This window comes from Natator depressus, chromosome 2 (genome assembly GCF_965152275.1).
Source record: "Natator depressus isolate rNatDep1 chromosome 2, rNatDep2.hap1, whole genome shotgun sequence".
NCBI lineage: Eukaryota > Metazoa > Chordata > Testudines > Cheloniidae > Natator > Natator depressus.
In genome coordinates, this window is record NC_134235.1 from 157,415,999 (window position 1) to 157,441,514 (window position 25,516).

Here is a 25,516-nt window from a genome sequence, read left to right on the forward strand (position 1 = left end):
ATCAGAACAGCAGAGTCTGGATTGGAGCAAGGGAAAGGCCTGATTTCCACAGAATCCTTCCCTCAGGGCCGGAGCATTTAGAGCAGAAATCCCTGTGGGAGTTAATGTTGCTCTAAACAGAGGAAGGGGTGTGCAGCTTCTTGACACACCATGGCAAGTGATCAGTTTGTAAAGATGTTTAAACCCCCTACACGGATGGCTCTGAGAGGATTCCCCCGAGCAGTTGCGGGAGGCAGGACCTTATTCCTTACCTCTCGTGACAGGGCAGACTGAGAGCTTGTAGAGAGCCAGAGGCAGCTCTCTAGAGGGTTAATTCAGAAATTCCCCATGGAACCTAGGGGCTTCAGCCTATGGCAGAAAGGAGCTTCTTCCCACACCCACCTTTGAGGTAAGTCCATCACCTCCTCCTTAGCCCTCAGCGGCTGCGCATGGGCTGGAAGGGCAGTAGAGAGGTTGCTCACTCAGCCCGGGCACAGGAGGATCCATTGCAGCTGAAGACCTCCTGCTTCTCACAGCCCAGAGGAATGTGTGACACTCAGACTGGACTCTGTGAGTGCATTAGTCACCCACATGTGAATGTGGCAGGAGAGGACACTTGACATGTCTGCAAACAGCTTCTTCTGGACTGCTGGGGTGGAGAGAGAGAGAGAGGCCACGTGCCGTCTGGATCCTTAGAAGCTCTGAGGACGCTCTGGGATTGGGAGAGAGGTCTCTGGATCCTCAGAATGTGCAGGTTGGGAGACATGTGGCTCCTACCTCATACAGTACCCTGCCGTGCTCCCCCCACAAGAGTACCATTAAGAGGCAACTCTGCAAGTGATGCCCATGCCTCTCTATTTCCTTGGCCACATGTATCATGTCCTTTTTCTGTCAGCTACTCCAGAAATAGAGGATAAGAGCTCACTACTGATACCCCCTGTGGATGGTGGGTTGAGATCAGCCGGTAGAAGCAGGCAATAGCGGCAGAATCTGAGACTTTAAGCTCCAAGAGTGACCTCTTACCTTTATGGACATCCCCTTCCATCATACACAGCTATTTTAAAGTTTAGTGTTATAGTAAAAAGAAAAGGAGTACTTGTGGCACCTTAGAGACTAACCAATTTATTTGAGCATGAGCTTTCGTGAGCTACAGCTCACTTCATCGGATGTTACTCTGAAACCTGTTATAGTAAAGAGACCCATTTTAAACCCTTCACCACACAAGACAAAGCCCCCAGTATTCATCATTAAGTATTTATTTCCGCTCTCCTGTCTCCCAAACTGCTTTTCCTCCCCACAGCTGCCAGCCACCTTCGAGTTCTCTCTCTTCTCTCCCCAGCTGTGTTCACTTGATTGCAGCAGCTCAGTGGATGGTCCAGCTTTTCTCTTTCTCTTCCATTCTTCATTTCATGGATGGCTGCATTTGCCATTAAGCAGCCTGAGTCCTCTGTCTAGGCATGCAGGCCCAGCAGCTAAAGCCAAAGCCCCATTGAGAGCAGTGGGAAGTTAGCCTGGAGTGTCGGGAGTGGAGGCGTGGCCCATGGTGACTCCAGGCACTGCAGCTGCCCCCACCTACATAGTGAATCCTCCAACCCATCGCTGAACGGCTCTTCCATATTCTGCAAACTGGCCTCACTGGCTGACTATCTAGGAAAACAGAAACCCTTTGTTAAAGCAGGAGAGTCTCTTCAATGCTGTACTCTTTGCATGGCTCCCAGAGGATCATGGATCAGGTTATGGAACCTGGGGCTACTCCTGACAGGGTGACAGCTGGCTCTGTGGTCCTTGCCCAGAGCAGCTCTCTGCAGAGGGCCTGCTACACAGCAGGGTATGGAACAGCCAAGCTGCTAGGGATGGGAGCTGGGCTTCCTGGCAGAGTCCAGGAACCAAAGGACAGCATCTGCAAGGAAGGGATTCCCCACAGAGGGGTAACATAATCTCTCACGGAGGTTAATAAACAGTATCCCCCGACACTTTATTAATCCTGTGGCCTGTTCCCACCTGTGCCCACCCCATCTCCACCTCAGCAGCTCCAGCTACAGAAGAGTGCAAAGACCAGAGGCCTTCCTACTCCTGGGACAGAGGAGTAGGTTGATGATCTACCTGGATGTGGGTCTTGGCCTTCCCCATGCCCATGGGCAATACTCCATGCAGGTCAGCGCACAGGAACTGCAATTCCTGTTTTGGATCTAGGGGTGGCTTCAGTTTCCTGGCAGGAGACTATGCATGAGACCTTGCAGTTGGGGAATGAGATAGGCACTAACATGGGTATGGGAATTTGAGGAATAGGGCAGGGGCCCGTATGGGGCCAGCAGGGCAGGGATTTGGGAAGAACAGAGGATCAAACACTTTCTAAATGTAGGTCAGGATTATTCCCACTTCAGAGATGGAGAAATTGAGGCACCAGGTGGGAGAGTGACCTAGCCAAAGTGACACTACCACTCAGTGGCAGGGGTGCAGTACAACACATTCTGTGCTCTCATCACTGGACCCTGCTGTATGACCTCTCCTGCCATCCTCTCCCATAGGCCATCTTAACACTACTGGAGTCAAATCAACCCTCCAGCCAGGGGAGAAGAACTGTTCCCACCTGCACTACCAAAGGAGGGGAACAGCTACTGGTGGGAGTGGCAGGTACAGTGACTCCTGCCTCGGGGCCTGAGCAGCACTGGGGTTACGGGGTCCAGGTGGGAGAGTCCTAGAACCTGAAGGTGGTCGTGACCACCATGAGTTGTAGATGAAAGCGCTTGGCACAGAGTCCAAGGGCAGCTCCTCAGACATCTTCTGTGATGCCCAAAGAAAACAAAGGAGCATGAGAGATTCAGGTCCCTCTGGCACTTCCCATAGAAGAGGCTACACAGTGCTCCAGACGCAGCCAGCAGGATCCGACCCACAAGCTGGGCCGCGTCTCTAATCCCCTCCCAGCCCCACAGCTTCCTCCCCACCCCAGCCTCAGCAGCCCTTCTCATCTCCCTATTCTCCCCACCACTCTGCAATACTAGGCTGTTTCCATAATGGAACCAGGCTTGTAACAGGGTTCACTCACCACTAGGTGGCCTTCCCTGGCCAGGCCTGGTGTCACAGCTTTCTTGCTGGGCTAGCACCCCCACCGATAGCCACTCTGGCAGTTTGTTGGCTGGGAACTCAGCCCTCCAGCCAGGTAACTGTGCTTTAGTCAGCTCCTTCCTGGGTCGCACTCATCCCAGACTAAAAGATCAAAAATGTCTTTAACAGAAACAAGGCCTTCCACCCTCCTGGGGGCTTTTCCTCAGCCTGACTTCGGCTTGGCCTGCCCTTGCTGGGCTTGGTAGCCCTTTCTATGGCCTTGCACATCCTCTTCCTTGGGGACAGTGGGAGAACCCAATCTTACCCTGGACTCTAGGTTCTGCCCCAAGGCCCTGTACTGAACTGCTAATTTGCTGCAGTTTTCCATTTTCCCCTCAGGTGGGGATCACTCTGTAATCCATTTGGCCTACCTCCAGGCTTTACAGCCCACAGACCGAGCCACCCTGTTATATACCCTCCTCCTTAAAATCCAGCCCAAACCAGGGGCAAGTTCTACTCTTGTCCAAGCTTCATCCCTTGCCATCTTGTCGCTGTCACCGGCTACGCACATGTACAGCCTGGGCGCTCAGCGCCTCCAGCTCCCCTGCCAGCTCGCTCACCAGAATTAAGAGGCAATCCTTCTCTTCTGCAGTATCCCAACGCTCTTCTTGCAGCCACTCATTCTCATTAACAGCTGCCTACACAGCCTGTTCTGAAGCCATTAGCTTCTCCTGTAGCCTTTTTGCTACTGCTGCAACATCCCCCAAAACCTTTTCCATAAGGGTCTGAGGATGCACCATGGACTGCTCCACCCTTGTGTTTGTCCCTACTTCAGCCTGCTTCATCTCTGTGCCAACCATTTTGTCCTTCACCTCCCTGCAGCACATGACAGGGTTGGTTGAGGGTCTGCAAGGTCCATGGCCATCACTGCCACATCCACTTCGCCTGTGTCATGTGGGTTTGTGCCAGAGGACACCTTCTCCTCTCTACCTTCTTGGGGCCCTGGCCCCTCCTTTTGCCACTCAGCAATTTCCTAAGCAAGCCGTGTTTTTTGATATGGCCTGCTCCTCTGCACCAAAAACAAAGAACTCTTGTCCCCATCTTGGCATTAGGCCATGCTTGTACACTTTATCATGCCCTGCTGTCCTGGGCTAACCTTCTCAGCACAGCCTAGGCATGCTCTCCTTATTTGCTCTTTTTGTCCAAGGGCATAGCAGACCTTGGCTTCTCTCTGGCCTTCCGGCCCCCAAATAGCCTTTTCTTACCCGGCCCTTCTGACTGCAAATTATTTCCCTTTGCAGGATCTCTGACAGATATTGCTGCTGCTCCCTCTAGACTGCCAACTGCATCTGTAGCTCTGCCTGCACTTCCTACTGCCTCTGTTGGTTTTCTAGGAGCTGCTGGAGAAACCCCTAGACCTGCTTGGCTGCTAAACCAGTCCCTGGAACTCAAGTGGGAATTCAATGACCAGCTCGGTTCCTCGATACACCCACTTGTGGTGACAGACCTTCCTTCAGCAACTAAGACTTCCATCAGCCCTCTGGGATGACAGCGGGAATTCAGTCCTGATGACTATCCCAATCATAAATGAATCTACTCATCATCATGTTACCTCTGGTGGCCAGGCATGGAATCACAGACCACTGACTGGGTTAGAGTCCCCCATTGATGGTCCCTCCAGCACCATGACAGTTTCTCTGCCTGGTAACTCAGCCTCCAGCCACGTCACCACCTTTATTCCCCACTTCCGGGGCCCAGCTTGTCTCACACTAAAAGTCCAAAGAGGTCTTTCCATAGAAAGAAGTCCTTCTGCTCTTGCTGGGGCTCTTGCTCAGCTTGGAGCCCCCTTGCTGGGCTGGTAACCCTCTCTGCGTGCATGTACGCCCTGTTCTTTGGGGCCATTAGGGGAACCCAGTCCCACTCTGACACTGGTAGCAGCCCAGGGCCCTCTACCCAACAACTAGGTCTGTTCCTTTCTCTTTGCTTCAGGTTTCCCTGGGCACTTCCTACCTCTCTTCTCAAGTTCTCCTGTAAGCTTCCCTTGCTGCTCTGAACTTCCTGCCTAGTTCTCATTCCAGTTCATAGCCCAGCTGGGTTTTATCACTGCTGAAGTCTGGCTCTTCAGAGGGAGGTACATGATGCCTCTCGGGTAGGGCTCATTCTCTAATCAGCTTGGCTAAATCCCAGACTCTGCAGCCCAAGGGACAGCACCCTGTTACAGGTCTGCTCTGCCCAGTCCTGCTGTTACTGTGTTGAGGTCCTTGCTCCCCATTTCAGACCTGGTTTCCAGAGAGGCTGAGTATACACAGGCTCCACTGGCTGGAAATGGAGTTTTCTTGCTATGATGACCCTGACATTCAGACCCTTCAAGAGACAGTGTGTGTATGAGACAGAGCCTGAGTGTGTGCATGTGTATGTGTGTGAGACACAGAGACAGGGTATATGTGTGTGTGCTGGCTGCTGGGGAAGCCTATGAAATAGCATGCATTGTCTCTTTAAGGCACTCACTAGAAAGCTCATTTTTCAGACCGCACCAGCTGCCAACAGCTCTCCTGCTCCTGAGTGCTGTCCCCCCTCGTCCGCTCTGCGGAGACGGGGTACGTGGACAGGGGGAAGGTGGCGGGGAGGGGGACACCCTGACATCAGCATCTCCCTTCCCCCACTCTGCTCTGCACAGCAAGCAGGAGGGTCCTGGAGCAACTGGCCATGGACTCCAAGGCAGACTGCAGGAGCAACATGTCTGCAAAGCAGTGGGGGGAGGGGCACCTGAATACATGTCGCCGGATGTGCACGGCTGTGCTAATTGACTGTGTGGCACTTGATTCACTCCTGGGTGGCCGAATGACTGTGAAGCTTAGAAGGAACACAGCTGGGAATGGCTGACAGGCTATGGATCACTTGATGATTACCTGTTATGCTCATTCCCTCTGGGGCACCTGGCATCGGCCATTATCAGAAGACAAGATTACTGGGCTAGATGGACCTTTGGTCTGAGCCAGTATGGCTGTTCTTATGTAGCAGCTACACAGTCAGACTTTTTAAAATCAGCAAGTCCAGATAACTTGCATCCAAAAGTTTTACAAATAGTTGGTAGAGGGGCAATCTGTGCCATTAATGTTGATTTTCAACATGTCTTAGAACAATGGGGAAGTTCCAGAGGACTAGAAGAAAGGTAATGTTGTGCTAATATTTAAAAAGGGTAAACCGGATGAATGGAGTAATTTTAAGCCTGTCAACCTGATACTGATCCAAGGCAAAACAATGGAATGACTGATATGGGACTGTAGAGTGTTGGTGGTGGTGATGGTCCTCCTCTCCAGTCTGGGTCCGTGAGAGGCCATTCCGCCTCACTACATCCCTGTGTGTCGCTGACCATTGAGGAATTATTGGGGCAACACACAGCCTAGCGCTTGGGCCTGGAGTCAGGGCAGAGTAACAAACACAGTTAGGAGTCCAAGCCCTTAGTCAGGGCAGGACAGGGCAATCAGAATCTTTGGCTCAGGCCTGTACTTAGGTTTGAGCAACCAACACAGTTAGGAGCCAAGCCCTTAGTCAGGGAGGGGCAACAAGTCCTTAGGGCTCAGGTGGGGGTAAAACACCCAAATACAGTCTAGGGAGGCTCAGGCAGGATTCGCAAAGCCTAGTGTCCTAGCTCGGCAAACTGTAGGTTGATGCAGGCCTCGTGGCCTACAGAGGGGGAGTACTGCCACCCCAGGGGTGGGTTGGCAAGGGGGACGTGGGCCTGCCCAACTCTACCGAGTCCCAGCCCAGGGCCCTAACAGTGGCAGAATAGTCTGCCACTGGGTCAGCAGGGATCCACCTGGAACATGCTGACCTTGTACCAGAACTGCAAATAATAAAGTCATACTTCTAGGAACTGATCATTCAAGCCATACTTACAGGACAGGGACTCTATCTTGGGAAGCAGGGACTCTGGAAAAGACATGGGAGTCATGGTGGTTAATCAGCTGATGATGAGCTCCCACTGCAAAGCTGAGGCCAAAAGGACTAATGCAATCTTTACATGTATAAATCGAGTATAATCAAGTAGAAATAGCGAGATTATATTAGTTTGACCACTACAGTACTAGTACAGATGTTGAAAAATTGGAGATGGTGCAAAGAAGACCCACAAGAATGCTTAAAGGATTGGAAAACCTGCCTTATAGTTTCAGAGTAACAGCCGTGTTAGTCTGTATTCGCAAAAAGAAAAGGAGTACTTGTGGCACCTTAGAGACTAACCAATTTATTTGAGCATGAGCTTTCGTGAGCTACAGCTCACTTCAGTATGCATCCGATGAAGTGAGCTGTAGCTCACGAAAACTTATGCTCAAATAAATTGGTTAGTCTCTAAGGTGCCACAAGTATTCCTTTTCTTTCTGCCTTATAGTGAAAGACTCAAGAAGCTCACTCTATTGAGCTTATCAAAGAAAAAGCTAAAGGATGACTTGCTCACAGTTTAATTACCTACATGGGGAGAAAAATTTGATAATAAAAGATTCTTCAAACTAGCAGAGAAAGGTATAACACAATCCAATGGCTGGCAATTGAAGCTAGACAAATTCAGACTGAAAATAAGGTATACATTTTTAATAGGGAAGGTAATCAACCATTGGAACAACTTACCAAGGGTTGTGGTGGATACTCCATCACTAGGAATTTATAACTCAAGATTGGATGTTTTTTTAAAAGATGTGCTTTAGTTCAAACAGGAATTAATTCATGTAAGTCCTGTGGCCTGTGTTATGCAGAAGGTCTGACAAGATGATCACATGGGCCCAGAGCCACAAAAGTAGTTAGACACCTGACTCCCATTTTTAGGTGCCACTGTGATCTATAAAACCACTCAATAGTTGCCCAACTCTGTAGGTGCCTAAATGCACCCAAGTTTTTGCGGTAAAAGTTCCCTAGGTACCTTGGGGCATGTGCATTGCTGCCTCACTCTATCACAGCTATCCAGGTGCCTATCTCCTATCTAAGCCCAGAGTGGTCCATGAACAAGGGGCAGATAGGTACTCCTTTGCCTTACTTGTGTGCAGGGCCTGAGCTGGTAGACATGCTCACAGGATGCTTAGATCTACACAAACATCACCGGTGGGGGGAAGTGAAGGAAGACCTCCCCCCTGTAACCTTTAGCCCAGTGGGCTATGAGATAGTCTGATGTGGGTTGCTCTCATGCTCTTCTATTGAAATTGTTCCACTTTAATTAAAAAGTGAATAATTAAATATTAATTAGGTCAAAGAAAGGGTTAAAATGATGCTATACCCAGTGGTTAGGATACTTACCTGGAGGTGGCAGACCCCTGTTCAAATCTCTTCTCCTCACCGCACAGGGAGGACTCAAACTGGGGATTTTCCACATCCTGGGTGAGTACCCTAACCACTGGACTAAAGGTTATAAAAGAGATGGTTCTCCTGTCATTCTATCTCCCTCCCCCCTGATTTTGGGTAGATTGAAGCAGCTCTGAGCATGCCTAACAGATTGGGCCCCACACAGACATTAGGTGGAGGAGCACCTATCATCTCCCGGTTTGCAGATTGCCGGCAGACATATGCGCCTCCCTGCAGCCGGGACTGAAGCACTTATCTCTGTGAGAAGGATGGGGCTTAGGATACACCCTTCTCATCTCCATCTCCCATTGGCTAGCTGAGGCAGCTTCCCACTTAACATGGTGGCTTTGTGGATCATATTCCATGGTGTCTATTTCTCTCTATGTATTCTAAGAGCCTAGGGCCCAGATTTTAAAATGTATTTAGGTACCTCACTGGTGTTGAAACTAATGGAAGTTAGGAGCCTAAATATCTTTGAGCATCTCCACCTAGGCACCTAACTCAGGCATTGTGGATTGCAGTGTTGTTCCTGCGATTTTTCTAAGCGCTCATTTTCCTTTGTTGGATCTGGGCCATTATCACTTGTAGTTCTGTAATCTAAGAAAAGTGCTATCATTAAAAAAGATTGCTGCACGTGCACAAAGTAAGATTTTCCAAACCTCAGCCAAATTAAAATTGTTTTCCACTAGAACAATGGAAGACACCTCTCTTCCCTAAAGGCTAATGTCACCCTTTGGTGCCAAAGCAATAGATAAAGTTCAGATAAAACTGGATTCTTTTGATTAAAAACATGTTTTTCCCCTTCAACCTCTTCATCATAAAAAATTGGCAATACCTGTTTTTGTTCAACCTTTCAAAAAAAAGACATTAATCAAGCATGGGAAATTTGGAAATTTATGAGCAAATGAAAACAAAGTCTTTGAATGGAAATGGTTGTGCAAGCTTAACTTTGGCTGTTACTAGGGCTTCAGCTATAATGTATGTATGTATAGTCCTTAATTTAGCACTTGCAAAAGCTGTTGGATTGATAGGATTGTCAAATGAAGGGCTATAGAACAGATACAATATGGCAGCGCAAGTTTTCTCCACATCGTTAAACAAATGTGTCTTACTCATGAGTGACCTGGAGTGCCCATATCTAGCAATCAATAGAAAATGTAGTGTCTATTCATATTCAATCTTAGGTTCCTCTCCTAAGTCTACTAACAAGGCATTCTGTTGTAATGTGTGTGTGTGTGTGAGAGAGAGAGAGATGTGGCCACTTGCTCACTATAGCATAAGGCCACTAAATGGCCAATAGAAATTTTATCATTGACCTGTGCTGTAGAAGTGAGAGACCACACTCAGTTACCAATCTCCCATGCCATGCAGTAATATAAACAGATACTCTTAAACAGAATACAGCTTTTTCCAAATATGCATGTTTCCTCATTGCTATTATATTCTGTCATTATTTTCCCCATCTTTATTTACCAATAATTTTCTACAAAAAATTGACAGAAAATTACTCTTTCTCTCTAATTTTTCAAGGCCAAGATAAGCATCCTTGAAACAGATGTTAAGAATTAAAAATAGCAGAGTAATGATGCATAATTGGGATGATCTGAGGTATAGATGAGATGAAACGGAGGAAATAATTTAAGAAAATAATTCCTATTACCTTCACTAAGGCAAAGTCAAGTGAGAAAAAGAGCTAAACACTGTGGAAAGTATCCCACCTCTTCATGGGGTTCTTGTGTTTTTCTTCACCAGAACTCAAAGACAGGCACTCATCTGTTCTCCCCTCACCTCCAAACTCCACACATTCTGGTTAGTAGCTTTTATTTTTATTTCTCTTAGGTTCGTGACTCAAATCTTCAAAGCCAAAAGACTTCTACCATGGGACCAATGTTATCAGTATTGTAGATGGGTCAATGCAATCTCATCTTGTCCTTGGGGCTCTGTGAGCTTGAGCCATGCTGTGAAGTGGTGAGAAGAGCACAGCTCACACTGAGCTCCTAGAGGCATTGGGTCTCCTTTATCTCAGTTTTATATGAGTGTAACTCTACTGAGTTCACTGGAGTCGCTCCTGATTTACACTGCTATAGAAGGGCACAAAGAGACCTGCTGTGCCTTCAGAGGCCTGCAGCAGGAATACTGCCTCCAGTGATGCGAGAGGGAGCATGCTTCCTGGCATTCATCCTGAAGCGCTGTGGTGCTACTCTGCACTGCCAGCTAAATTGTAGAAGGTCTGAGGTCATGATCAAGCCCCTCCAGCTACACCCCCTTCAGCCTGGCCCAGAGTGCAGAAAGCAACTCTGAAAGCCCTGCCCACCCTTGCACGCCACAGTGTTTTACGGCTAAATTATGGCTGCCTTCTATGGGATTACACTGGGGATGGAGGAGACAGCTCCACGTGCTTAGTCTCCCAACTAGCCCTAGATGTAAGTCCCACCGCAGAAGCTGCAGCAGGGCTTGGGGCTTCATGAGGCCTGGAGTTAATACCGGAGCTGCTCTAACCACAGAGGAAAGTGGGGAGAGGGTCAGAGCAAAAAGGCATGTGTATTGAAGAGACAGAGAAAGACTGGGGCCTGCTGGGGGATGACAGGTGTGGGGCTTGAAGAAGGCAAGAGAATGGAGTTAATAATAATATGGACATCTTGGGTAGATGGCTGAAGGGGTAAGGCATGAGAAAGGAGCATTTCAAAATGGAGGAGGACACCTGTTTGAATTTGTTCTTTGAGGACCAAGTGAATATTATTCCATCCCTACTCCGAGTGCATGCACATAGGGAAGATATCATTTGGCCTTTCACCTATATCTCCCATATATAGAATAAATAATTATGCTACATTTTACTTATATATTCTCACTACATTTTGTTACCTGTTTGGGTTGCCAGTCCTTCAGAATTCCATTCCTGGGATGAGTCTCACTGCTGGTCTGGCCCCTTTACACCAACTAGAAAGGGATGGAGTGGTATCTGGCCAGCGGAGGATTCCTTCAGTTGAGGTACTGTGGAAGACAGCCACAAGCTATCTTCTGAGGATCCCCTCACAAGCCCTGGTGCAGGCGTGTGTGCCAGAAGTATGGCTAGGGTAGTAGCATGTGGCACTGTGGAAATTCTAGGCAGTGCTATGGCTCATAACTAAGGCAGCCTGGGGAGGCTGTTGTATCTTAGTCTGGCCCTTAATATTGTCTGAATTCCACTGGGAGGGGGTGTCTTCCAACCACCAGAGCAGTCCAGAATCAAGAAAGTGGCTTAAGCCATTTTAGCCCCACCCTTCACCTGGGCTGTGAGTTCTGTGGTTTGACACTTCAAGAGATACCTCACAAAATCTAACTCCTGCACTTTTTTTAAAATGGAAGTACTGTATTTGGTATGGTCTACAGCCACAAATGACTGTTCATAATTTTTGTTGGTTAGGACATTTTCTCCATGCTAGTCATAGAAATTAGAAACGGTTATTGTGCCCCCTCCCTAGGCCCAATACTGCAATTGTCTGTGTGCAGGTGCAGTAGTGCACCTGCAGGCAATATGTTGCACCATTCGGGTCTTAGTCATCACCTAGCCAAGCCCTATAGTACAAATTTAGTTTTTAAAAATCTTTCCTTGTAAATCAGTCCCTCCATGCCCTAATTTTGCCTTTTCTTCTTTGAACTCCCTCCAGGTTGTCTGTGTCTTTATCTAATTAAGGTGCCTGGAATGGAATGTGGTGTTCCTGGGAGGGTCTGTCTGTAGCTGAACAGAGGGCTGTCAACACTCCATTCCATGAGAAGATGGCTCTGCTTTATGCAGCCTAAAATTGCAATGGCTCCTTTGCTGCCATTTAGCAATATCCAATTGGCTGCCCAGCATTGCTCGTACTGAATGTCTGCCTTGACATTATTGATTTTCGTTTCTCCCTCTCATTCAACCTCTCTTCCCACCCGATGCATGAGTTTTCACTTTTTCAAAATGAATTTCATTTTATTATTTCGTCCCCATATGTTTCTAATTTCTCTAGACCTCTTTGTATCATTTCTCTGCCCTGGTTGGTAACAACATTCCCTCATAGTTTAGAATCACCTATACATTTAATTTACATGCACTTCACTCCCTGTTTTGGATAATTAATGATGATATTAAATAAGGCCTGACCTAAACCAATCCATTAAAATCCCCGGTGGACGTACTCCTGCAATTTGGTATATAGCTGCATATCAGTATTGCTCTTAATTTAGACTTTGATGTTCCAAACCACTTAAGCATATATTTAACTTAAAGCATTGTGAGAAATAAGAACATAAGAACGGCCATACTGGGTCAGACCAAAGGTCCATCTAGCCCAGTAATCTGTCTTCCGACAGTGGCCAATGCCAGGTGCCCCAGCGGGAATGAACAGAACAGGTAAGCATCAAGTAATCCATCCCCTGTCACACATTCACCACTTCTGGCAAACAGAGGCTAGGGACACCATGCCTGCCCATCCTGGCTAATAGCCACTGATGGACCTATCTGCCATTAATTTATCTAGTTCTTTTTTGAACCCTGTTATAGTCTTGGCCTTCACAACATTCTCTGGCAGAGTTCCACACGTTGACTGTGCATTGTGTGAAAAAATACTTCCTTTTGTTTGTTTTAAACCTGCTGCATATTAATTTCATTTGGTGACCCCTAGTTCTTGTATTGTGAGAAGGAGTAAATAGCACTTCCTTATTTACTTTCTCCAAACCAGTCATGATTTTATAGACCTCAATCATACCCCACTTTAGTTGTCTCTTTCCCAAGCTGAAAAGTCCCAGTCTTATTCATCTCTCCCCATACCCCTAATAATTTTTGTCGCTCTTTTCTGAACCTTTTCCAATTCCAGTATATTTTTTTGAGATGGGGTGACCACATCTGCACGCAGTATTCAAGATGTGGGTGTACCATGAATTTATGCAGTGGCAATATGACATTTTCTGTCTTATTATCTATCCCTTTCTTAATGATTCCCAGCATTCTGTTAGCTATTTTGACTGCCACTGCACATTGGGTGGATGTTTTCAGAGAACTATCCACAATGATGCCAAGATCTCTTTCTTGAGTGGTAACAGCTAATTTAGACCCCATCATTTCATATATATATTTGGGATTATGTTTTCTAATGTGCATTATTTTGCATTTATAAAGATTGAATTTCATCTGCCATTTCGTTGCTTGGTCACCCAGTTTTGAGAGATCCTTTTGTAGCTCTTCGCAGTCTGCCTGGGACTTAACTATCTTGAGTAGTTTTGTATCATCTGCAAAATTTTGCCACCTCACTGTTTACAGCTTTTTCTAGATCATTTATGAATATGTTGAATAGTACTGGTCCCAGTACAGACCCCGGGGGACACCCCTATTTACCTCTGTCCATTCTGAAAACTGACCATTTAGTCCTACCCTTTGTTTCCTATCTATTAACCAGTTACCAGTTCATGAGAGGACTTTCCCTCTTATCCCATGACAGATTACTTTGCTTAAGAGCCTTTTGTGAGGGACCTTGTCAAAGGGTTTATGAAAATCTAAGTACACTATATCCACTGGATCCCCCTTGTCCCCATGCTTGTTGACCCCCGCCCAAAGAATTCTAGTAGGTTGGTGAGGCATGATTTCCCTTAACAAAAATCACGTTGACTCTACCCCAACAAACTATGTTCATCTATATGTCAGAAAACTTTGTTCTTTAGTATAGTTTCACCCAGTTTGTCTGGTACTGAAGTCAGGCCTACCGGCCTGTAATTGCCAGGATCACCTCTGGAACCCTTAAGTGCTTGTTTAAGTCTTATTAACTGCAATAGGAAGTAAGAATGTGCTTAAGTACTTTGTTGAATTGATGCCTCCATTTTCAGTCCCTTCCTTTCATTTCCCACCTTTCTGGTTCTAGCCAAAAACCTAACAAAACAAAACAAACAAACAAAAAACCCCAACCCAAACCAAGCAAACCAAACATCATACTGTCTGGAATGGTCTTTCACACTATTTGTGACTCATGCTTCCAATACCCTACTGTTGTTTAATTTTTTTCTCTTAAGATTTGGTCCATTATTTTATTGCAGATTGATGATAAACATACTGGGCAGTAATAGCCAAGTTAGCTCATCTTCCTGTGTAAATCAAAACTTTATTTGCTTTATTCCAGGCCGCTGCAACTTCCATGGTTCTCTAGACTTTCAAAAATAATTGTCAATGGTTCAGTAAATTAGCTGACTAATTCCCTCAGCACTTTAGGATTAGTGCTACCAGACCTGTTGATTTATACAGTGGATGTTCAAAATTTTCAGTTATCCCTATTTTACCAGATTTTCATTACTTCCCTACTGTCCAAATCCCTTTCTCCTTTGAGGCAAACTTATACAAGGAATTCAATGTCTTAGCTATTAAATAGCCATTATTGGTTTAATCTTCCACTCAATTTATTAATGGTCCTAATTTATCTAGTATTTCTTTCCCTCTAAAATATTTGTGAAAACCCTTCTTATTCCCCTTCACCTCTTTGCTTTGCATTAGCTCAGTTCAGTTTTTGCTGTCCTTGTCCCTTTCTTTCCCCTCTCACCTACTCTCTCTTCTCTCCTGTTTCCTGCTGTTTGTTTCGATTTATTTTTTATCTTTGTCTGAAGTAGTCTGGCATTGTTGTCATTGACCCACAGCTACAAATAATCAGAAATGTTGCTGTGCCACAAGGATCCAATCAATCACAGAATTCTGCCCTTTGTCTCCCATGGCTGATTCTGTATCCTCTTTCATTTTTCCTATTTTTTTAAATTCCACAATGGAAAGGGGATAGTGTTTAGAGTGGACGCTTGTGTCGAGTTGCCAAAATACTAACATGAGAAGTAATGAGCAAATATAACATCCTGCGTAGCCTAGTTCAGTAAGGTAAAGGCAGGGAACTTCTCCCTAGGAAATGGTTGGCTACATTCTATATAATTAGTAGTTGCTGACTCAAGTTGCTGTGTGAAGGTAAGACAGGAACTGATGCTTTTATCTTCTTCTCTTCCTCTTGCATTGGTAGGGACATTGAATACATGCCCTAACAGGTCCTCTTCCATCTCTAATTTCTCTGTAGGATTTTCCTGTTTCAATAGTTATCTTTGGATCCCTTACCTGTTGGTCTCCTCTCTCTCTCTCTCTCTTTTTCCTGGTGGCCCATTTTCTACAGTCTGTTGCTTTGGAAATGCCATTGCTTTACAAACTGAGGGAAAGTTACAAGCTGTGCTTTGACTGCTAGTCCTGTCAGGCTGGAGGTATTTGTGTTTAGATGATGCTTCAGCAATTACAAGTGTCTTCTGTCCCATACCCTTACTATGTGCATCCGACCCCTCCTCTCTCCTTTTAGTATAGGCAAGATGCATCCCAATAGTTCCTTTCCACATACAGATATTTCCCTTTAGAACATAAGCTCTTAATTACCCAGAAGATGAAGGTGAACATTTCTGTAATATTTTAAAGAGTCCATTTCATACTGAGAATCTCCATCCATATTTTCCTAAACTTCACCTTCCGCTCTTCAGCTGATGCACGCGCACAACTCCCTTTGCACTGGTTATGCATCCACAGTGACTGAAGAGAATGGATACCGTAGTGCACCTTCTTCTTTCTTGCACGACGGGAAATATTTTCATGCATGGAAGAACTTCCCAGTGGGTAAGTCCAGCATGTAAACACAGTAGGAGGACTGCTGTAATCAGTGGTAGTGTCTACTGTTTCCAGGCACTTTGCCCACTTCTGATTTTGTTCTTTCTTTCCTGCTGCCTCTTATGTTTAGGAACGGACTCCCAGTTAATGTATGCCAAGCCCTCTCATACTGCTCCATCAAATAACATTGGAAAGCCCACCTGTTCATAAAACATTCCAGTCCTCACCTGTTCATAAAACATTCCAGTCAGAAAGGACTTAGGAATTACAGTGGAAAACCAAATGACCAGAGCTCTAAGTGAGTTGCTCTGGCTCAGAGGGCGAATGCAGTCTTTGGATATGTAAGCTGAGGAATACTGAGTAAGAGAATTGGGGTTGGTATTACCACTGTATACAGCATCAATGAGACCATTACTAGAATACGGTGTCCAGAACTGGTGTCCACACTTCAAGCAGGATGTTGAAAAATTATACATGGTTTCAAGAAGAGCCACAAGACTGATTCAGAGTCAGGATAAACGTTCCTTACAGTGAAAGACTTAGGAAACTCAGTCTATTTAGCCTATCAAAGAGGTTAAGGGGTGACTTGATCGCATTCTATACATACCTACATGAGAAGATTTCTGATAGTGGAGGGCTCTTTAATCATCAGTCAGAGGCATAACAAGACCCAGGGTCTGGAGGGTGAAGTTAGATAAATTCAGGCTAGAAATGAGCACACATTTTAAAGAATGAGGATAATTGGAACAACTTACCTAAGGATATCATGGATTCTCCATCACTTTAAATCAATATCAATGCCTTTCTAAAATATAAATATATGCTCTAGTTAGTATAATCAGCAGATACAGACTCAATGCAGGACTGGACTACTGGGTGAAATTCTGTTGTCTTTGTTATGCAGGAGGCCAGACAAGTTTATCATAAAGGTCCTGTCTGACCTTAAAGTCTATGAATAAAGACCTTGTCCAACTCTGAGCTGACTAAAGTATTTAGCGATAGCCCTGAGAAGGCGACAGTGTGGGGCTGAATCATCCTAGAGAGAACTTCAGGTGGGATTGTGCCTGGATGGATGGATCCCTTCTTTAGCTCACAGTTGCACAAGGGAAGATACATGCTTGTGCCCTGCTAGAACAGTTTACCCTGTTTTTCATAATGTACCCAGTCCACTCAGCAAACCAGTGCAGCGGTGGAATGGGGCTAAGATCACAGATTCATAGATTCCTTGGCCAGAAGGGACCACTGTGATCAGCTACTCTGACCTCCTATAACAAAAGCCACAGAATTTCACCCAAAATAATTCCTAGAGCACATCTTTTAGAAAATGTCCAGTGTTGATTTAAAAATTGTCAGTGATGGAGAATCCACCACGACTGTTGATGAATTGCTTCAATGGTTAATTAGTCTGACTATTAAAAAATTTATGCCGTATTTCCAGTCTTTATTTTTCTAGCTTCAACTCCCAGACATTGGATTGTGTTATTCCCTTCTCTGCAAGAGTGCCTGTTATTAAATATTTGTTTCCTATGTAGGTACTTATAGGCTGTAATCAAGTAACCCCTTACCCTTTTCTTTGTTGAACTAAATAGAATCATAGAATATCAGGGTTGGAAGGGACCTCAGAAGGTCATCTAGTCCAACCTCCTGCTCAAAGCAGGACCAATCCCCAACTAAATCATCCCAGCCAGGGCTTTGTCAAGCCTGACCTTAAAAACCTCAAAGGAAGGAGATTCCACCACCTCCCTAGGTAACGCATTCCAGTTCTTCACCACCCTCCTAATATCTTTTTCTTAATATCCAATCTAGACCTCCCCCACTGCAACTTGAGACCATTACTCCTTGTTCTGTCATCTGTTATCACTGAGAACAGTCTAGATCCATCCTCTTTGGAACCACTTTTCAGGTAGTTGAAAGCAGCTATCAAATCCACCCTCATTCTTCTCTTCCGCAGACTAAACAATCCCAGTTTCCTCAGCCTCTCCTCATAAGTCATGTGCTCCAGCCCCCTAATAATTTTTGTTGCCCTCCGCTGGACGCTTTCCAATTTTTCCACATCCTTCTTGTAGTGTGGGGCCCAAAACTGGACACAGTACTCCAGATGAGGCCTCACCAATGCCGAATAAAGGGGAACAATCACATCCCTCGATCTCCTGGCAATGCCCCTATTATACAGCCCAAAATGCCGTTAGCCTTCTTGGCAACAAGGGCACACTATTGACTCATATCCAGCTTCTTGTCCCCTGTAACCCCTAGGTCCTTTTCTGCAGAACTGCTGCCTAGCCATTCGGTCCCCAGTCTGTAGCGGTGCATGGGATTCTTCCGTCCTAAGTGCAGGACTCTGCACTTGTCCTTGTTGAACCTCATCAGATTTCTTTTGGCCCAATCCTCTAATTTGTCTAGGTCCCTCTGTATCCTATCCCTACCATCCAGCATATCTACCACTCCTCCCAGTTTAGTGTCATCTGCAAACTTGCTGAGGGTGCAATCCACACCATCCTCCAGATCATTAATGAAGATATTGAACAAAACCAGCCCCAAGACAGACCCTTGGGGCACTCTGCTTGATACCGGCTGCCAACTAGACATGGAGCCATTAAACACTGCTTGTTGAGCCTGACGATCTAGCCAGCTTTCTATCCACTTTACAGTCCATTCATCCAGCCCATACTTCTTTAACTTGCTGGCAAGAATACTGTGGGAGACCGTATCAAAAGCTTTGCTGAAGTCAAGGAATAACACGTCCACTGCTTTCCCCTCATCCACAGAGCCAGTTATCTCTTCCTAGAAGGCAATTAGGTTAGTCAGGCATGACTTGCCCTTGGTGAATCCATGCTGACTGTTCCTGATCACTTTCCTTTCCTGTAAGTGCTTCAGAATTGATTCCTTAGATTCAGCTCATTAAGTCTATCACTATAAGTTATGTTTTCTAACCCTTTAATCATTCTCATGGCTTTTCTCTGAATCTCTGAATCCTTGCACCAGTTCCAAATACAGAGGTAAAATAACCTCTCTACTTCTACTCGAGATTCCCCTATTTATGTATCCAAGGATTGCATTAGCCCTTTTGGTTGCAGAGTCACAATAGGAAGCTCATATTCAGCTGATTAGCCACCACAACCTCCAAATATTTTACAAGGTCACAGTAACCATTTACTTTCACTATATTAAAGATAATTCCATGCAAAATACTAGAGTTAATGCAAAGTTAAGGTTGAGAAATCAAGCATGCAAAAGTCAAGAAATGCAGGTAACTCTGAAAAGCTCAACCTTTTTTTCTGTCTGTTTTGTTTAGGCCTTAAAAGGTTTCTCTTTTTATAGCATTCTTAGTTATTTGTCATATATTATAATATCTTTCAGAAAAAAAATTTATATCATCTTACATTCTGCAAGTTATAGTCCAGTACATATTGTTTTCAGTGTTGGAATGATTTTTAAATCTCACTGAGATATATAAAACAAGCCAAATTTGAACAAATTTGGTTCAGTAGTTATAAAGTTAGACTATAAGATCTTTGGGGCAATAACTGTCTCTAATTATGTGTCTGTAAAGTACCTAGCACAATGGCAACCCAATCCTGACAGAGGCCTTTAGGTACTTCCACAACACAGATAATGAAAAAGGAGAAGAAAAAAAAGTTATGAATGTTTAAAGTAGAACATCATGAGGATGAATTGGTCCAAAGTTTGAGAGAATCTCAAATTTCATGTGGTTCTGAGTTTGATATCTCGAATTTTATATGATGTCAACTTTGAGATGATCCTCCACCTTGAGACAATCTCACATGTATAAATAATAATAATTATAAAATAATATCAGAGTGTCTAAGCCTTTCTTGATATTACTTCATGTATGATTGCATCACATAATTTTGGTTTGTTATGTTAGTAAATAAGAAAAATGCTATCAGGACTGTCTGATGTTGGATTTTGGAGTTTCTTCCTGTTTTTTTTTTTTTTTTTTTTTTTTAGATGGGACTCCCCACTATAATCAGCTCTCTTTGTTTGTGGTCATTAAGAAATTATCAGAAAATGTGCAGTAAGGCGGACATCTGGTCTTCCATGTCTGGTGCAGCATCTATTGCTGTACAAATCTCATGGCCACTTTTAAAACAAATGTATCAGATAATCAGAATATCGACAAGCTATGATTACTCTATATGTACATTGGTCAAACTGGACAGTCTCTACGTAAAAGAATAAATGGACACAAATCAGATGTCAAGAATTATAACATTCATAAACCAGTCGGAGAACACTTCAATCTCTCTGGTCACGCGATTACAGACATGAAAGTTGCGATATTACAACAGAAAAACTTCAAAACCAGACTCCAGCGAGAGACTGTTGAATTGGAATTCATTTGCAAATTGGATACAATTAACTTAGGCTTGAATAGAGACTGGGAGTGGCTAAGTCATTATGCAAGTTAACCTATTTCCCCTTGTTTTTTCCTACCCGCCTCCCCCCCCTTCCTCAGACGTTTTTGTTAAACCCTGGATTTGTGCTGGAAATGGCCCACCTTGATTATCATACACATTGTAAGGAGAGTGACCACTTTAGATAAGCTATTACCAACAGGAGAGTGGGTTTGTGTGTGTGGAAGGTGGGGGGGGGGGGCGGGGGGGGGAGAAAACCTGGATTTGTGCTGGAAATGGCCCAACTTGATTATCATACACATTGTAAGGAGAGTGATCACTTTAGATAAGCTATTACCAGCAGGAGAGTGGGGTGGGGGGAGAGAAAACCTTTTGTAGTGGTAAACACCCATTGTTTCATGGTTTATATGTATAAGAACATCTTCTGTATTTTCCACAGTATGCATCCGATGAAGTGAGCTGTAGCTCACGAAAGCTTATGCTCAAATAAATTGGTTAGTCTCTAAGGTGCCACAAGTACTCCTTTTCTTTTTGCGAATACAGACTAACACGGCTGTTACTCTGAAATCTATATTCTTAGCCCTTGCAGTTTCTAAAACGTCCAGCAGAGAGCTCTTTCCCTCTAGAACTCTTCTGTGCTACGGTTTGTCTGCTGTTTTTACTGTATTTGCAAGAACATGCCCCAGAAAATTTCAGCACTAGCAAAGCATGTATCAAATAGGAAAGAAAAACTACATTAATGTAACATTCAGAGTCTGATTCAAGAAAGTGGAAGGAAAAGGGGACTGAGTTAACTTGCCATTCCTTCCTTGGCTACGTACGTCCCTGTAACATCTAGCTACAACAGAAGGCTCAGCTACAGGTGAAGTTTAGGCCTACGATTTGTTTCTTTAAAGAATGTAAGTTTAAATTTAATTATTTGATCATTAAAGGATATTATTTTTATGTAATTAAAAAATAAAAAGTGGGAGAGGTCAGCTGTTTTAATACTTTCTGCTGTGACTCTTCTAAGCTCCTTTGTCTCTCTCTATGCCACTGAGTTTCAGGGTAATTTGAAATCTGCATTCTTGAAATCACAATCTCCTGGAGGACTTATACACATGATGCCTGAAAACACAAAGAGGATGCAGCTGAGTCATTAAAATGCACAGTGTGTTCCATTAAAAACTTGACAACTGCATGCAATAGTGAAATTCACCACTTGTATTTTCCACTCTAAGTAGAGGGAACACTGCAAATATAATGGTAAAAAGGAAATTATGCACTCTTCTTTTTAAAGGGTGCCCGCTGTATGGACTCAAGATGCAGCTGTTCCAGTTTTCTAGAAATATTGCACTTTGCATAGAATTCTTTTTGTTCATTACAGTGCAATTTCAATGATAACACACAAGACTGAAACCAGTGTGAGTTAGATGCTTTTACTTAATTTTTTTATGTTTTAAACCCCACAGATTGAGAACTTGCTAATTCATATTTATAAGTAAACTGTCTTCTTATTTTGAGGAATATATTCTAAAAAAGCCCTTGGAAACCAGCAGCAACAGTTCTCTTTTGACTGCCAGTTTTAAACTAAACAAAGTTTAAAAGTTTGCATCCAAATGTTATGTAAAGAAGAAAGAAAAGAAAAACGTGAAGGTGCAAAGTTGTCTGTTAAAGTGCAGTATTACTCTGAAAAGTGCCTCTTCGCAATGCCATTGTGGATTCCATATATATAATCATTCCACAATTCCCATACCAAATTTGCTCAGTGTACAAGTAAAAATATGAGATTTTTCCTAACAGCTAAATAGAATTGGTCAAACCGTGTTCAGCATAGTTTATCTAATGAATTAAACTCCCTTTTTTCTGTTGATTAAATGTGTGCAAAGAGACGTTAATTTTTGTGAATTCATTATTTATTTGTATTTGCCGAAAAATCTGACCATTTTTTAGGTTTTCCAGAAACTTCAGCAATTTGCTATTAGTTGTTTATAGGGTGTGACTGGTCACCTAAGTGTCATTGTATTGGTTCAGTTCCCTGACTGGATGACTGCACTTTTTAATCAGAAGATTAATGAATAGTGAATACCCAATGCTGTTGTGCATTCATGAATACCCTTGTTCTCGTGACTACAGGTATTTGTATGAAGATCAGCCATTACTCCAATATCCACAGGAACAAAAACTCATTGAATGGCAAACAAAAATGAGCACAAAGTTGATGGCAGCAAACAACTGTTCTGAATCATATGAAAGTTCATGAACCTGGTTTTACCATATATGCCTCACCCTATTACTAAACACAGTCATTTAGGATGGAGCTGTCTCTTTATATGTGTTTCTACAGAGCCCCCCATAATAGAACCTTTCATCATAGGTGCTTTAGGTGCTACAATAATAATATCCATTGTTTAATATGTTTTTTCTGCTTATCAATTCTGAATTTGCACCAGTCTCATAACCCAACTGAGGAGTAATATCTGTGTAGTTAAAGTGGAATTGGAGTGTACAACTTTTAGGGAGGCAGAGTGGTCCTGTATACAGGGCTCAGGACTAGGAATCAGAAGAATGTGTTCTATTTTTAGTTCTGCTCCTAAATTACTAGGATCCCATTGTGTGGACCTGCTCACTCAACCTTAGAGCTGGTCAGAAAAACTTCAACAGAAGAGTTTTTTATTGGGAAATCAAAACACTGAGTAAAATTATGTCAATTTTGCTGAAATTTCATTTTGGAGAAAAAAAGTGGGGGTGGGGAGAAGGGAGGGGAGTTTGACAGTGTCACAACCTCCTGGTTCAACATTTTCAGAATGAAACATTTACATGTTTCCTTTCTTAATGGCTCTTTGTTTTGAAATGTTTAATTTTATATTGTTTTTTTTACAATATAATGCTTTTTAAAAAAAAGTAAAAATTGAAATGAAGCATTTCAATTGATTGGAAGCAAAAATATTTTTCCGCATTTTCTTTCTAGGAACATTTCAGAATGTTAGGGTTTTGTTCCAAATGCGGACAAAAACAAATGAAAAAATCCTTCATGAAATGGAATATGTGTTCTCTGCCAAGCTCTACTCACACTCTCTGCCTCTCAGGCTCCTCATCCTTAAAATGGAGATAATAATGCTTACCCATCTTTGTAAAGAGACCTTGAGAGACTGTCTTTTTGTTCTGTGTTTGTACAGTGCCTGGCACAAAGGGGTCCTGGTCCATGACTGGTGATCCTAATTGCTCTGATAATACATAATAATATTGCTGAAAAGTGTATGTAGAGAGTGAAAGACCCATTACCTAGGTTCTCTGCATCCTACCCAACCCCTGAAGTTTCACTGGATTCAGGATCTTGCATTGCACCAGAAAGCAGAAAAGGCTACCCCCAGCAGCAGACAGGAGGCTAAGATCTAAAGGAGGGGGATCCTGTCCACTGCCTGAAAAGTCAGAGATGTCAGGAATGAGGTGGAGAAACAGAAAACTGAGGAGAAAGCCAAAAGCTGGAGGTTAGGTTCTCTTATGGGAAGGCCCTAAACTCTGTTTGGAAGAGGTGTGACATAGACAAGTTTGCCACACAGCCATCCTGCCAGTTCTAGAGTACATTCAGTTGTGTGAATACATCGCTGAGAAAATCCCAGCAGTTGCCATCAGATTTGCTGGGATCCAGAAGGCTAGAGAAAGTATCTCCATGGGCTTTTAAGCCTCCTTACATGCTCAACAACTGAGTTTGATCTTTGCCAGTGATGATTAAATCAATGTGGCTTTGTTGTATGGTAGTGCTGAGGACTGTGAAGTTCCAGGGGATCTCAGAAGCTATTCAAAGAGAGTTCTTTAGTGATGCAGGTGCACGCACCTCTAGTTGTCTTATATTTACTTCTGTCTGCCTATGTGCATAGACGTGCCCCTCCACATAGTACCTTAGCACCTCACAGACAATGAATTTATGGTCAAAGCACCCCTGTGAGGTAGTATGATCATCATCAGCAATGCATGCAAAGGGGGAAAAGAATCAGACTTTGGAGGGGCTCGTTTTCCACTTCTGAATTTTTGGATTAGTTTTACAATTCTGTTGTCCATTCTGCACTGAGTGACAGCTGTTTGCAAGTCTATGGGGGAAGGCTGCACATCTCACTTTGCTCTTTCATTAGATTGGTGATGTGATTTACTTGAATTGAGTTTGATTTTATGCTTTCACTTGCACTGATGAATAAACCAATATTTCTTCACTTTTGAATGGCTGTGTTTTGTGCTGTTGTCTAATTCCATCCTACACAAATACCTATAGATGTTTTACATTACAATACCTTCCACTTACACCGCACTTTATAGCTTCAAAGCACCGTACAATGGGCCAAATTCAGCCTTAGTAATACTGAGCGTGATGAGGTGTGCAAACTTCACACTGGAGAACAAGGGGTTAAGGACCAGTTCTGGGCCAAGGCAAGGCCGCCCAGCCACACCTGCAAAACCTGCTCAAGCTGCAAGGCAGAGCTTAAAAGAGGAAGCAGAGCAGCTCAGAAGGAGACATGCAGGGGATGGGAACAGACCTCTGCTCTGAGGAAATAACACCCAAGGAGCTCTTGTTGCCTGACAGCTCATCACACTGACCTCACCGAGCCTGCAAAGGAGAGACTGGTGACTCTCCGAAAGGGTCAGAAACTTTATTTTCAGTTCAGGCCTTTAAACGACTCTGGGGGTGGGGAAGGGGGACTGCAGATAGAGAGGTAGCTATTTAGCACCCCAAGGTGTAGAACATACCTGCCCACAATTGGGCCCTGGATTGGAGCCCGGTGGAGAGGGTGGGTCAACAATTGGAGTCTGCCTACCTCTGGTTGGGGAATCCAGCAGTGGAAGGCCCTGAATAAACAAGAGTCTAGAGCCCAAGTCCCAGACCTAAGGAGAAAGTTTCAAAGGCACCAAAAGACTTCTCGTTCATTGGACTTTTCTTTCTGTATACCCTGAAAGGGGTGGACTAGAATTCATGACCTGGCAAGAGGGCTGAGCTGCAAAAGAGGGGACTGACCACGCAGGATGATGGTGTAGAAAAAAGGAGGACCAACAGCCCCACCCATACCTGACCACTTGGCATGACTGCTGGAAAGGGTCAACTTTTCACACTGGGCCATTATCTCACATGACCCAATAGCTAATCATCACAACTCTCTTGCTAGATAGGTAATTAGTAGAGCTGCTCAAAATA

The 25,516-nt window shown here is 44.1% G+C and overlaps 1 long non-coding RNA gene across 1 annotated transcript in view; it reads right to left on the bottom strand.

Annotated features, from left to right (window-relative positions):
• Positions 1-1,256: 1,256 nt before the first annotated feature.
• Positions 1,257-25,516, bottom strand: part of LOC141981590 (uncharacterized) — a 198,855-nt gene continuing 174,595 nt past the window's right edge. Inside the window, exons 2-3 of the long non-coding RNA XR_012637845.1 lie at positions 6,925-6,957; positions 1,257-1,626 (exon numbers count right to left, since the gene is read on the bottom strand). This is a non-coding gene — a long non-coding RNA (uncharacterized LOC141981590). The remainder of the gene's footprint in view (positions 1,627-6,924; positions 6,958-25,516) is intronic.